General features: G+C 40.9%; 1 protein-coding gene across 21 annotated transcripts in view; it reads left to right on the top strand.

Moving 5' to 3' along the window:
* Nucleotides 1-13,434, top strand: part of NCKAP5 (NCK associated protein 5) — a 993,533-nt gene that overhangs the window by 209,977 nt on the left and 770,122 nt on the right. Inside the window, exon 2 of one of the 21 annotated variants that reach the window (XM_054549288.2) lies at nt 1,057-1,144. The exons of the other annotated variants lie outside the window; for them this stretch is intronic. The gene's annotated coding sequence lies outside the window, so the exon portion shown is untranslated. The remainder of the gene's footprint in view (nt 1-1,056; nt 1,145-13,434) is intronic. 21 annotated transcript variants of the gene reach the window in all.

The following is a 13,434-nucleotide window of genomic DNA, read 5'->3' as shown; positions in this document are numbered from 1 at the left end:
AAAAATTCAATTTCTAATATGCATAACATGAGAATGAATAGCAGTTTAGGGAAACATTCTTTCATTTATTCATTCCTTGAGCCAACAAAGACTTATTGAGCAGCTACTCTACAACAGGCAACAGGAATGTAAAGTGAATCTAAAACTACCCTTGATTTTGTACTCCCAGTTGGGTAGGGGAGAAATTATTTTATACAATATGATAAGTGCCATTATGGGGGAATATACAAAAAGCTTGGAAGTGCAAGGAGAATTAAATCTATGCGGAAAAAAGGTTAATAAGAATATCCTATCTCATTATTCATGTGTACATGGTGCATATGTCTGTGTAAACACAGCATCTTGTCTATCTATGTTATTTTATACAAAGGAGAAAGATGGCTACAGAGATTAAGAAACATATAAGGTGGGTGGATCGCTGGAGCCCAGGAGTTTGACACCAGCCTGGGCAACGTGGTGAGACCTCATCCATAGAGTAAATACAAAAATTAGCCAAGTGTGATGGCATGCACCTGTAGTCCCAGCTACTCAGGAAGCTGAGGTAGGAGGATCACCTGAGCCTGGGAGGTCAAGGCTGTAGTAAGCTGTGATCACACCACTGAACTTGGCCTGGGCAACAGTTTTTTTGAAACCCTGTTTCAAAAAAAATAAAGAAGAAACTCTTATTCCTCTTTTGTCAGTAGACTTTCTTTAAAGAAAAAAATGTTTTAAGAAAAAAATACTGCTCAACCATGCACTCCTAGGCCAAGTTCAATTTGCAGCATTTGGGGAAACCTTGAAGAAAACCAAACCAAGAACATACATGTGCTACTTTTGTTTTAGATTTAGCAAGTCTTTCCTCTTGACTGCTCAGGGTAAACAATGGTATTACTTAATGTGACTCTATACAGGATGGATTAGTTACATACGGGCTCGCTCTTCCTCTCATGTCAATGAAATACATGAACTTCCTCATGCTACAGAATGATTCAAAGGTTTGATTTGTGGAAAAGAGTTTCCGGAAGCTTTTAAATTGTGGCCACCACCCCGCCTCCCTCTTTTTTTTTTTTTTTCCAGAACAATATCAAACCTATTATTGGCCAGAAGGTTGACAAAGGGGAGAATAAATCCAACAGAAGATTTATACTTGCTTTCATTTCAGAAGGTAACATAATCAAAATATTTTCAGAGGAATAAAGTAGAAGCATAAATTTTAACTGGATGGACTTAGGACATGATCAGCCCACTTCTGCTTTGTTCTGCTGCTGTATGTGGTGCTTCTTGCTAGCCTATTTATGATATGTTTAATAGGCATGTTTGCTTTAGTCTGATGGGTACTCTCAGCAGTGAGCTTAGAGCTGTAGAGGCAAAATGGCTCATGCATGTGGACAGAATTATTGGAAGTACCATATGTGGCACCCTCTCTCAGCCAGCTGGACATAGACTGGCTAATCTTTAGAGAACCCTGGTGAAGGCCACAGATAAAGATGCAAGATGATTCACAGCCTCAAATTCCCCTCCTTTAGAAAAAGAAAGAGGCTGGGCACAGTGGCTCACACCTGTAATCCCAGCATTTTTGGAGGCCAAGATTGGAGGATCACTTGAGCCCAAGAGTTTGAGACCTGGGCAACATAAGGAGACCCCATCTCTACAAAAAGAAAAGAGAAGAATAAAGAAAAGAAAAGAGAAGAGAAGAGAAGGGGGAAGGGGAAGGGGAAAGGAAGGGAACAGAAGAGGAAAGGAAGGGAACTGAAGGGGAAAGGAAAGGAAGGGAAGGGGAAAGGAAGGGAAGGGGAAAGGAAGGGAAGGGGAAAGGAAGGGAAGGGAAGGGGAAAGGAAGGAGAGAGAGAGAAGAAAAAAGGAAATAAAAAGAAAGGGAAGGAAGGAAGGAAAAAGAAAGAGAGACAGAGAAAGAGGCTTCAAAAATAAAGTTATTGAACAGATTCAATTCAGGTTTATTATTTATGTAAGACTATTTTACTAAAAGCATGAGTGCAAGGACCTTGACATTTACCTCTGAATTCTGCATGTGGCTCAGTAAGATATGCACATAAATGTTTCCCATTGATATTGAGCCCCTCTAGGGTCTATGGCAATTTGTTTTTCCTGCTACTGACTGCTCGGTTGCCGGAAGGGCAGTGAGTTGATGGTGGGTAGAGATGGAGTTCAAAGTCGTGATGTGTTCCTCCCATGAAGCCGTACCTTTTACGCACATTTCCTGGCATGTTTTCCACCATATGTAGAGTCACCAGTTCAGCTTTACCAATGGTTCTTACTTGGTTAGCTCCTTGCCTGAGTGATCTTCCTCATTTCAGACTACTGGGGTTGCACTTGAAACTTGCCAAGAGGTCTTCCTGGGTGTACTGCATGCTTTTGGTTCCCTACTTTGATTCTTCCTCTTTCCCACCCACTAAATATGGGCACTTCAAGCTGTGCTCTGTCTTCTTTCTCATCCTTTCTCCCTTTCCCCTCACTTCTCACCTCTTCTCCCTGCCTCTCCCCTCTCTCCCATGGTTGTCTCATCTCCTCCATTATTCAGCTGTCATCTCCAGACAGATGCCCTCCATACATGCAAGCTTAGCTTTGGTTACTCTTCTAAGGTTCCATCTTGAGTTTGGCTTTCTCATTATGCATCTTCATCTGGTCGTTCCAGGGCAAAATCAAGCAGCATGCTCAGGACGAGGCTCATGATAGAGTGGCACCAGAGCATGGTGCTCATACACACGACTTCTGAGAACAGGCGGCCTGGTCTCCCTCTCCCTCCCTCACTTACCAGCTGTGTGACCTTGGACAACTTGTTTAAATTTTCCTTGCTTCAGTGTTTCCATCTTTAAAGTAGGTGCCATATTACCTAGCTCCAAAAGTTGGGGTAAGAATTAAATGAGTTATTACACAAAAAGGGCTTAGCAACACCTGGTATGCAGTAAGCATGCAAGTGTGTATTAGCTATTTTTGTTTTTATTTTCCTTTATCTTTAGACACTTCTGGGCTCCAGAAAGCTTTTCTTCTTTAATATCATATCTATTTATAACACGAACAAATCTTTTACTTGCTCAAGCTTGAAATGTAGGACTTCCATTCTTTTCTCATCTTCAACCTTCTAGAAATTGTCAAGGCTTTTCAGTTTTCTAATTATTGCGTTTCTCATATCTTTGCCTTTCTTCCCCTTTCCTATTATTGCTCTATTAATTTTTCTTTGGACCACTCTGACAGCTTCCTAGTTTTCTCCTGCAGTTGTTTGGTTCTCACCTCCTCTCTTTGCAAGTCTGTCTTGCATTAAGACATGGCCAAGTGCCCTGAAACACAAGCTTAATCATTCCATCTTCATTTGAAACCACCACCACGCTGCCACAAATACACACACAGTGGGTTCCACTCAGCACTGGAGGATGTCTAAATCCCTTGGTCCAGCAATAAGGTCTTGTACAACCCATATTTTGAATTATTGCTAATTTTTTGTGGCTGTTGTTGTTTTCTTCAGGGGTGTCACATTATCACAAGCTGCTCCAATTGCTATTCCCTAAAAATTCTTAGCTTCCCTTCACCTCTGTGCTTCTGTTCACCTATCCCCTCCCTCTCCCTGTACTCCCCCTTCCTTACTCTCCCTGTGCTGCCAAAAAGTCTCTCCCTTTCTCTGGGACCAGGTGGAATCGCAACTTAATTATACCCTCTCCAGTCACTCCAGTGAAAAGTAGCTCCTCCCTAGAAGTACCAAATAACAATTTGCATTGGATCCTCTTAGAGATACTTATTTCCTGCAAACCAAACGTCTACATGCTGTGTAAAGGGAAGGATTTAGGGTTTGAAGTCACAGGTTCTGGGATTTTTGATCCAAGGTCTACAAAAGTGAGCCTTGGATTTCTTAAATATAAAACAGTGATAGCAATAATAACTGTGTCACAAGATTTTTATGAGAATTAAGTCAAATATATATGAGAAGTCTTTTAAAACTAATTTTTTAAAAACTAGTTTTGCCCAAAAAGTAGTTGCTTTGGATTTTATTTTTAACATCTTTATAAACTCCACAATACCTAGCATCAGGGTTTCTTTTTAAAATTGGTATTGAATCATTATTTGTGAATAAATCTGTAAGATTCAACCTACAAAAAAAGCTCATTTCTTGTATTAATTCAGACCTACCTAGATTTGAGAACTGTTTCAAGACAGTAAAACATGAGAAAGTTAAATTGCCTGATATTTTTGGAACTTGCCCCTTTTTTGTATAAGGAGAATGACCTTTTAATAAATTCTTTCCTTTCCCAAGTAAATCACTCAATCACGAGAAAATGTTTAGTGTCCTCACGTGAAATTAACAAAATTACCTAAGAGCTTATTTTTTATTATCACATGGTATCTATTCTGGCCTCTTCAGATCTTAAAATGCAAGTAATTAGTTAAAATAATTCTTCACATGGAGGGGTCAGTCCGCAGGAGAATCATAATGAGTGAAGATCCAGGAAGTCAGCTGTGGAGGAAATGTTGAGATGGATTCAGAGGAGCAGCAAGGCCAGAGCTAGCCAGAGGGTCAGGCCTGGAGTTCAGAGGAGCTGGCCATCAAGTTCATGGAGAGGGCTGACTCTGTTCTGCTGAGTTCATAAAGTAGAAAAGCAAAGATCAGAGTGCAAGGAAGAAAGACACAGAACTCTGGCAAATCCCTGCAGATAACACCCACACAGAGACCTCTAAGAGTTTCCTGATTTTAGATGGGTATCTCACATTTGTTATCTCACTTGATCCTTTTAACACCATGCTGGGATAAGGAGGGCAGGGTTCACTATCCTTTTGTTTGACAGCAAACAGAGAGAGGGACAAACCAAGTCTCAAATTCCCTCTCAAAGATTAACAACTATTTTAGAGCAATACCAGAAGATGTATACATCTTTTAAAATATATATATATATATATATATATATATATATCTTTAAAAGCTATCTGCCATTTAGCAAAGTTTCTGGGGCCCCTATATTAGCTGTTCCATTGTGCTTAAACAGCGCTGAGATAGCCCTAACACGCTGTGAGTCTTGTCTTTCCCTAGACCATGGTACCAAAACTTGAGGACATCAGTCCTTCCTTCTTTTGGGCTTTCTCTTTTCTCACCTGAAGAATGGGACAAACCACTGGAACCCCAGACACCTTCCAGCTTCATTTAAAAGCTTCACATAGGTCAGTCAAGAGAATGAGAACATTTTAGACAATACAGCAAACTGAAAACAAACAAAAAAAAGGACTTTTTAAAAAACAATATGTACTTAACATGAATTGGATTGTCATAAAATCATACACTTGTTTTTATTATACATTGATTAACACTGTTTTATGCAATTAGGAGCAGACACTTGCCCTGGGCAGGGGTATATGAAATTATCTAAAATATACCAGTAAAGAAGCCTGCCATAATCTTGACTTCTAGGTTCAAAAGTCACTTGTGAAAGTAAAAGAAAAGATCACCAGGAGAACACAGATAGACTCAAGAGGTTCCTCTACTCATCCTTTCCTCCCCTCTTCCAGTAGAGAAAACAGCTCTAGGGTAGGAAGAAGAAAGAGCAGTTTTGAAGTGGAAGGAGGAGACTCAGGGGTGAGCTGGAGCTGCAGCTGATGGAAGTCTGCATGCTTCAAGCTTGGGCTCAGGGAGAAGAGTGGTGATCCATGCTGGAGATGGCTGTGGGCAGCTCAAAGGTCTCAGGAAATTTCCAGAAGCAGGGTCCAAAAGTTAGCTGAAGGAGAGGGAGTGTGCAAGAAAGGAGGGCCCTTCCCATGGAGGAGCATCTCAGTGAAACAGGAAGGTTCCTACCAGGGCTGAGGTAGAAAATGCAGCTGAACCTCAGTGCATTGCCATGACCAGATCATCCAAGTGGGAGGTTTTGGGATCCTTCAGACCAGCCAGTGGCCATTACTGGAGGAGCACAGTTGTTTTCTTTCACTAATGTCCTGATAAGAAGAGAACTATCTGGAGCAAAGGAATCTAAAACCACGAGAAAGTAGAATCAGGCAGGACTAGCTCTTCCCCAGACTTCTGGTAGGACTTGTGAAGTTCACACTGACCCCAGCCAGGCAGGGCAAGGAGACAGCGAGAGAGAACATTTTAGTGCCCAATGCCATAGTCCCATAAACATGAATCCCTGAGGAAATGGGCTTGAGAAAAGGGAATCTCTCAATCCTGGACTGACGGGTTTTAGGTTTTGTTTTTGTATTTTGCCATCAGGCAAAATCGGTATAAAAAGAAATGCTACATCTTGGCAAATATGTTTTGTGGACTATGCAATTCATATCGTCTTGAAAACTAGCACCCAGAGGCAACCTTAAATGCTGTTTATCTTACTAGAAATCAGTACTCAGAAATTCACATGCAGTTGAAGAGTAGGGGTGCTCTGGAGGAGCACTCTGTGGCTGCCTCTTTCACCCAGGCAGGTAAGCCTCCAGGGCAGCAGGCCTTGCCATCTGAGCAGCTGCCTGACAGCCTGACATGAGGCTGTCTGGCACTGGTGCTGTCATGGCTGGATATTAGCCCCTTTAACCATGGTTTTTCTTCATCTCAGGAGGTCACAAGTCTTCCCTTTCGATAGTTCAACAAACACCACTGGCAGCCCACACTGCTAGGTGCTGGGGAACTAATGGCTAAAGGCTGTGACAGCACCAGGGAGCTGGCCCTCAGCCCTGGGGCAATAGCCTGGGAACCATCAGTTAGGAGGCAGTCCATTAGGAGACCCACACCCTAGAAGGGAAGCAGTGGGGTGGGGGGCTTGGATGGTTTTATGATGGATGTGATGACTGCAGCAAAATCTTCCCCAGTTGAGAACCCCTGGTGTGGACAATAAGTTCATCAGATGTCAGAGGGGAGCTGTTAAGGGGCTTCAACAGCTACAGGGAAGGCTGGGTTTCAGCAATGACTCACAGACGGGGAAGGTTTTGGTGGTGGAGGAGTGGGGCAAGTCCCTCCAGAGGAGGGTCGTCTTTGTCAGAACCACTGCCTCCTATGTGCGTAGCTGTCTAGAGTCATTAATTCAGCCCAATTACTACCACTCTATATTTCCTCCCTGCCTCTCTTTCTTCCTTCCTGTTTTGATTCCAGTACCTGACTCTTATTCCCACTGAACGGAGCTCATGTGTGATGCCCTTTCAGAACATCCTTTATGTTCTGGAGGTAGCTGCAGGGAACCCTCTGGCAACTTGCTGTCCTCCACATTGTGGATTTTCCTATGACATTGCACCCTGTCTGTGTTTCTCCAGTGGGTCTTTTTTGTTGTGACATTTTGCTCCATTCAGAAAGCAGCATGGGCAGCCTTTTCAGTTTCTGTAACTTGAAATGCAATTATATTGTATTTGGGAATGAAAAAAAAAGAATGATACCTGGTAGAGTTTTTATGACAGAGACTGAAAGAGCAAAACTGATACAGAGAAGAGTCTATATTTAAATAAAAATCTTAGATATGGTATTAATTCACTGAGAGTTCACTTAGGAAATGCCTAAAGAAACTGAGATATCCTATGAAGACCTCATTTAAAAGGAAAGGGAAGAGGAGGCAACCAGGCCAGAAGCATGAAAGCAATGTGGAATGGTGGCTGCTAGAGGAGGTCTATTTCAAATAATTTAAATACTGAGTAGATCACAAAGTAAGTTTATTATCTTAGTTTATTTTTCATTTTGTTGCTGAGTTCACACTACCCCTTCCTTGGAATCTCTAAATGATTTTGAAAACTCTGCAAATTCACAGATGTGTGATTGCATGGGTAATTTGTACTTAGACTTTCTTGGTGAATGTTTTGTATCCCAATGCTGCAAAGACTTCCAGTTAGTTAAATAGAGCACCTTTTGCTGACCTAGTCCATCTGCTGGAAGAGCCTTAATTTTATTAGAATTAGGCTTTTCTTTGATAGTCCTGGTTCAACGCATGATTCTGAGTCTAGATCTTTTCCTCAGGAATCTATTTTAGACAAGTCATTTATTCAGACCCTCTGGAAAAGACTAATATTCTAATATTCAATGTTTCAAACTGAATATCAGGTATAGTGTCAACTCTATCTTCCTAGTCCAGCTTCTTCTCTGCTTATGACAGATCATATATTGATTGGACTTATAGTTACTACAATTAGCAAACATATGATTGTGACAGAGGAAGGAAAAAATTAGACCTAGACAATGCTGCTGCTGCTCTGTGTGTGTGTGTGTGTGTGTGTGTGTGTGTGTGTGTGTGTGTAGGGTGTGAGAGCTGTCTCAGTATAATCCTGTATTTTCTAATATATGGAGCTTTAAAGGCAAGAACATGTATTATTTCTTCACAGGAATATAGATTAAGAGTTTTAAAAGACCTTGAAAAATGACCAAGTTCATTTGTGTGTCTCAAGTAGTTTCATCCTTAATAATACTGAAGCTAAACCCTTGTCCGTGTCAGGCGCTCATAGGGAATTTATATGTGTTCACTTGTTTAACTCTCGCAACTGGAAGGCTTAGAATTGGGATTTAAATGTAGGCAGTCTGATGCAGGAGTCCAAGCCAATGAGCACCACACTCCATTGCCTCTCATATTCTAAAATCTTTCTTTCTTTCTTTCTTTCTTTTTTTTTTTTTTTTTTTTTGAGACGGAGTCTTGCTCTGTCGCCCAGGCTGGAGTAAAGTGCTGTGATCTCAGCTCATTGCAAGCTCTGCCTCCCAGGTTCACGCCATTCTCCTGCCTCAGCCTCCCGAGTAGCTGGGACTACAGGCGCCTGCCACCCCGCCTGGCTAATTTTTTGTATTTTTAGTAGAGACGGGGTTTCACCGTATTAGCCAGGATGGTCTCGATCTCCTGACCCCATGATCTGCCCGCTTCGGCCTCCCAAAGTGCTGGGATTACAGACATGAGCCACCGTGCCCGGCCTTCTAAAATCATTCTTAAGCCAATGTTTTCATTCAACAACTGAATGACTATGGATGGAGCTCCTACTGCATACCAGCCGCTGCACAAATGTCCTACAATATCATCAAAATGCATGTACTATTTGTATTTTTATGCCTATTCTACAAATGTGGAAACTTACTCAGGCTCCCACAGATGTCAAGGGTCAGAGCTAGGATACTAATTTCAAATTTATCTTCCAAACTTTTATCACCTCCCAAATACACACACACACACAGACACACACACACACCAACTGCATTTGGAGAAGTACTGATCAAGCTCCTACTATGTTTTGTGCTATGCAGACACTGAAGAAATAAAGGGCTAGTCAATTTACACGATCACCAGTGAATCAGTATATAATACAAAAAAAATAATGTGAAGGTCTATTGTGGTAAATCCTAATGTTTAACATAGAAACAAATTACCCTGAGGAAAGCTTACAAAAGGGAGAATTTTATGGAGACGGTAATTATGTAGGCATTGTACTCCTGGACAGTCCCAGTTTTAAAATCTTTGGAGTAATTGTGCTAATTTACTTGTTAGATTTTGTATCACAATTATTAGTCCATAAAACGTGGTTCCATGGTTACTAGACTTGCATAAAACCTTAGAGAAGAAGACATTCTTTAACCTGAGCAATGAAGGCAGACAGACAAGTGGTTGGGCAGGCCTAGATGAGACATTATAGGTGTGTACCGACTCATCATTGACAAGGGGCGTGGTGTATTTGGTGTGTAGTCAGAAGAGAGAGCAGGTCAGAATGGTATGTCTTAATTATTATTTGCATGTATGTATATTCATATGTACATTTGTATGTTTACTTTGCCTCCATAGCTGATGTTCAAGGTCACACAACCTTCTACTCAGTCCTTGAATTGGTCAAGAACAATGGCCCAGCCTGCTCAAGGATCATATAAATAAACGGCATTGAAATAGGGCTTTGCTCTTTTGTATGCCTAGCCCTTTAAGTGTTGAATTGGCACTGTTGCCCCCTACATCTTTTTCAAGCTTTGTTAATCTTATTCCAGCTTCTGAAAAGAGCAATACATCCAAGTACAATCATTAATTGAATATGATTCAATCTGGTCCCATCTTTAATAAGAAACCAAAGAAGGAAATTCAATTAGGCTCACCCTTTCCATTTCAAAAGATCAAATCCTCCCCTTTCACAGTTAAAATTATGAAAGATTATCTTCTTAGTGGAAGGCTACAGGAAAATTTGGATTGCTGTCAAATATTTAGCGTAATATCCCAAGATCAGGATTAATATTGCCTTTCAGCAGCTTGCTCTGAATTTCTGTCGATGCAATCTCTCTTTTGGAAGATTTTGAATAAAAGGAATTCTATACTCTTGCATGACTCAAAGTATTCAGCAGAAATTGTAACAAGATCAAACAGTTTTAGGACAAGTTATCATGGCTGCTGGTCATGAAAATGCAGACACCTCAATTTCATTTCCACACTTCTGTGTTGATCCACCAACTTCTCAGAGAAAATTGAAATTATTGAAGTCAGGCTTTAAGTTTATATGAATATTTTGGGGTTGATTTAAAATTACAAACAAAAGCAGCAGTAAAAAATAACATAGATTAGAACAAAATATAATCTAATCATTTCTGTTTGGTCGAATTATATCAAATATTTCTAGAGAATAATATATTAATAATAGTTATTATCAATATTCTTACTCTGAGTTACAATTTGTTGCATTTGTTTTAGGTTCCAGACACTCTAAGTGCATTATTTTCTCAAAACTATGTCTCTCTGACTCCAAAGGCATTGTCTACAACCCCCAGCCTGTAACTCACAAATTGTATTGCTTTTTCAATGCTAGTTGATAGGCGCCTTTTACCAAAAATGAAATATCTCTTATTACGCTTTATGCGAAGTTATCTACAGCTCTGTATTAGTAACTAGCATTATGTGTAAGTAACTGGGATTATTTATCCTTTCAAGATTTATTTTGAAGTCTGATGATATGATGTGTTACAAGTATAATCATAAAAGAATTTATTTATGCAAAGCTTTCCATGTTGTTTCAATGAGTTCTGCCTCAAAGCACTGTTCAAACAGAAACCCTAGTGTCCCCTGATATTCCAGCTAAAAAAGTAAATATTTGTAATAGGCATACTGTAATAATATTCCCAACATTGGCAAGAGCATTCATTTCTTTGTATGCCATGCTGCCAGAAGCTGGCACATAGCAATACCTGTGGCTCACACTGAAATATGAGTCCTGGGTTGGTATTTTCTTTTCCACTAATGGGTACTAGTGAACAGGTAAGGTGTGGACTTAGGTTGCTGAATTGCAGAGGAAAGAAATAACACTGGCTCCATTAGCAACTCAAGTTACAAAAATCCCAAGGGGGAAGTGGGTTGGAATCTCTACAATCCCAATATTCTGGAACAGTGATTTTTCAAAGTATTTTTAAATGCAGGCAAATCCCTTCTTCAAATGAAGTATTATTTGTAAGTTCAACAAGTAAAATAGATAAAATAATAAGGGCTACTCTATTCAGAGCTTTCTCTATGACAGGCACCATGCTAAACTCTGCATAGTTTTCCTTATTTAATTCTCAAAAGAACTGTATGTGGTAGGCACTTTTAACATCCTTCATTATAAAGCAGGCTTGGAGAGTTTAAATAACTTAACCGAAGTCAAATGTCCTCCCAGTGGAGGAGCAAAATTCACATGCAAGAAGTCTGACATCAGATCCTAAGTCCTTGGCCATAAAAAGCAGAGCTGCCCTTGTGAGAACCGATGTTGGCTGGGGCTGCTTTAGGAATCATCTATACCTACCTGATGACTATGTGGAACTTCCCCAACATCAGTAGGGCCTTGGGAAAAACACAAAAGTACAAAAAGTAATATTCAGCTGAGAAGACTTTAGTTTACTCTCTAAAATCACATTTTCTTACAAGTGGCTATGTGTCCATTTGTTTCTTTGTTCAGTTTTTTACGCCAGCCTTTCTAACAGTTACCATGTGCTTCTGGAGGTAAAAGGATAGTTTCCCAGGTAAATACTTCATTCCTTCCTTTTTTTTTTTTTTTTTTTTTTTTTTCCTTGAGATAGAGTCTCGCACTGTCACCCAGGCTGGAGTGCAATGGCACGATCTCAGCTCACTGCAACCTCTGCCTCTCGGGGTCAAGCGATTCTCCTGCCTCAGCCTCCTGAGTAGCTGGGATTACAGGCTCCTGCCACCACGCCTGGCTAATTTTTTGTATTTCTAATAGAGACGGGGTTTCACCATGTTAGCTAGGATGCTCTTGATCTTCTGACCTCGTGATCCGCCCGCCTCGACCTCCCAAAGTGCTGGGATTACGGGAGTGAGTCGCTGCGCCCAGCACCTTCATTAATTTTTTTGAGCACATAAATTAACACCAAGTTTTAGAAAAAGTATTAGGCACTGAGATTCCAATGAAAAATACGACAATGTTACTGACCTCAACAATCTTACAGGGAGGGTAATCTACAATTTATCATCCATGGTAGCACAGACACCCTTGAGACTCAAGGGAGCACCATTAATAATTAAAGGAGACAGCAGGTATAAACCATACCTGCTCCGAGAAAACGGGCTCATAGGCAACGGGGCATCCAGGTGTAGGCACCCATGTTAATATACACGTGATGTATCATACATATCATTATGCACAGGATGTTCAATGTACAGAGAATCTGTTCTCATAAGCAAGTGAGAACAGATTTCCTAGAAGGGCGATGCCGAAGCCGAGTCTCTCAGGATGATTAGAGGTTCCCCAGGTGAAGAGTGGGGATCTGAGCAAAGAAGAGGTCACAAGCACAGGTAGGAAAAGGCACCTGCAGATGGGGAACTAGCTGTGAGGCTGAGAATGTCAGTACATGACTAGAAAGGCCAGGGAATGTGAAGGAATTTGGATTTCATTTTCTAGATTATGGTCCGTCATTGAAAGGGTTTAGGCAGAGTAGACAGGTGAATGTTCTATAAAGAGCCCTGTGGTGCTTCTTTATGGTGTGGCCACAGGGGCAACAAAACTAGAGCCAGAAAGATGAGCTAGATGTGTGAGTCCCAGTCTGACTCTGAAAAAGTCATCTGGAGAGCTTTAAAAAATGGTGATGCCTGGGCTCTACTCCATCCTGAATAGAACCACATCTCTGGAGGTGGATCCAGGTTCTGGCCATATTTTAAACTCCCCGTTACATGATTCTAACAGGCAGCCAGAACTGAGAATCCTTGCACTAGAAGAATGTTAGGTGGAATGCAGGCAAGAGAGGATGACAATTTGGAGAAGATAATTGTAGTGGGGCTATATGGATAGATTTGGGGAGTGGAGGGATGGTAAATACAGCAAGAATTGAAAATTCCGTGTACGGGATGGAGGGGCATAAGCTGTCAAGGATAGCTCCCTGCTTGAGGGTCTGGGTGAATGATAATGCTTCAAACTGAACTAACAAATTCATTAAGAGTAGCTATTTTATATAGGAAGACAAAAAATTCAGTTTTGATTGTGTAGAATGTGAGGTGACTCAAGGTCAGCCATGGAAAGTGAGCAGAGTCACAAAAGCAGGGAACCAAAAAGGAACCCCGACATGGA

The sequence above is a fragment of the Pongo abelii genome, chromosome 11, assembly GCF_028885655.2.
Source record: "Pongo abelii isolate AG06213 chromosome 11, NHGRI_mPonAbe1-v2.0_pri, whole genome shotgun sequence".
In the NCBI taxonomy this organism is placed as follows: Eukaryota; Metazoa; Chordata; class Mammalia; order Primates; family Hominidae; genus Pongo; species Pongo abelii.
This window is presented reverse-complemented; position numbering and strand designations above follow the sequence as displayed.